Source organism: Macrotis lagotis, chromosome 1 (genome assembly GCF_037893015.1).
Source record: "Macrotis lagotis isolate mMagLag1 chromosome 1, bilby.v1.9.chrom.fasta, whole genome shotgun sequence".
Taxonomy (NCBI): domain Eukaryota; kingdom Metazoa; phylum Chordata; class Mammalia; order Peramelemorphia; family Peramelidae; genus Macrotis; species Macrotis lagotis.
The window spans coordinates 458365327-458367128 of record NC_133658.1 but is presented as its reverse complement, the minus strand read 5'-3'; the positions used below and the strand labels follow the sequence as shown (position 1 = coordinate 458367128).

The 1802-nt window shown below is 42.1% G+C and overlaps 1 pseudogene; it reads left to right on the top strand.

Annotated features, from left to right (window-relative positions):
- Positions 1-412: 412 nt before the first annotated feature.
- LOC141506630 (non-histone chromosomal protein HMG-17 pseudogene) lies at positions 413-1557 on the top strand (annotated as a pseudogene).
- Positions 1558-1802: the final 245 nt, after the last annotated feature.

The following is a 1802-nucleotide window of genomic DNA, read 5'->3' as shown; positions in this document are numbered from 1 at the left end:
ACAAAATAAAGACTGACAGAGTGCTTTCTGTGGGGGTGGGGGGGAAGCAAGACTGGGGGAAAATGTAAAACTCAAATAATATTTTTAATAATAAAAATAAATTTAAATTAAAAAAAAAAAAGAAAGTGAATGGAACAGAGGGCAGCTAGGTGGCGTAGTAGATAAAGCACCGGCCCTGGAATCAGGAGTACCTGGTTTCAAATCCTGTCTCAGACACTTAATAATTCCCTAGCTGTGTGGCCTTGGGCAAGCCACTTATAACCCCGTTTGCCTTGCAAAAACCTAAAAAAGAAAAATGGAACAAGAATAAAGGAGGGTAGTATGCATGTTTTTGTAAACAAAAAAAATTACTTATAGGAGGAAGAGGAGACGGGAGCAACCCCCGGACCGGCCGCCACCGCCTCTGCAGCCCGCGCCAGACTCCGCCGCTCTCGCCCCTCCACGCCGCCGCCATGCCCAAGAGAAAGGCCGAAGGAGATGCTAAGGGGGACAAGACCAAGGTGAAGGACGAACCACAGAGGAGATCCACGTGGTTGTCCGCCAAACCTGCTCCTCCGAAGCCAGAGCCCAAACCCAAAAAGGCACCTGCAAAGAAGGGAGAGAAGTTACCCAAAGGGAAAAAGGGAAAGGCTGACTCCGGTAAGGATGGGAACAACCCTGCAGAAAATGGAGATGCCAAAACAGACCAGGCACAGAAAGCTGAAGGTGCTGGAGATGCCAAGTGAATTGTGTGAAGTTTTGATAACTGTGTACTTCTGGTGACTGTACAGTTTGAAATACTATTTTTTATCAAGTTTTATAAAAATGCAGAATTTTGTTTTACTTTTTTTTAAAGCTATGTTGTTAGCACACAGAACGCTTTGTTGTTGTTTTGAGGGGATGGGGCAGATGTTACAGATAGGATGTTTCAGAAGCTGGGTTGAAATAGGTGGGGTGTTTTTCCCCTCCTAGTTTTTGAGAGGACTTCTCTTGAATACCAAGAGGAGGTTCACACATACCCCAGATACATAGATAAGATCACTGATACCCTCAATGGATAACTTCAAAAATTTGTACTTCTTCCCTGTCTGCCATAAGCATCAACTTGACTCCTCTAAACCTAGGGTCCTATCAGGATCTGCCCCTTTTTCTCTCCTTTCCCTACCCCCAAATTAATTGTGTTTGATACCAGTCTTTCAGGTAATCTGGACTTGAATTATGGCCCCGAGGAGGCCTCCCCAAAAGAGCCAAAGTTCCTTTCACATTGGGGATCTTTTCCAATTAAGAATTCTGCAGTTTTCATTTCCTCAAAGTCAGGGTAGGCTCGTGAAAAGTTGTTAACATAGGCTCAATGTGAAAGTGTCCACCCTCACTCTAAACTTTCCCTGTTTAAAGTATAAAATAAAGACTCTTCATTGGGTTTTATAGTGACTTTATGTTTTGGCAGTCCATGGAGGAGAGGAGTTTGAAAGTTGTATACTGTTGCAGATCGTAGCCCATGTCCTGCCTGAATTACCATGATTGTTTATGAAAAGTATCTTTAATAAAGCTGGATACAGTTTGAAAAAAAATTACTTATTCTCTGGTTTTCTTGACCAGATATCTTCCAACTGAAAAGAATGTTTTATTTGAGGAGACAATCTGTCACAGTAGATAGTGCTGGGCTTTCAATCAGAAAGGTCTGAAGTAAAATCTAATATCAAATTTTGACGTACTATGTGATCCTAGGTTAGTCACTTAACTTCATATTCCTCATCAATAAAATGGGGGTAGTGATGGTACCTTCCTCATAGAGTTGTTGGGATGACCAAGAAAAATAATAT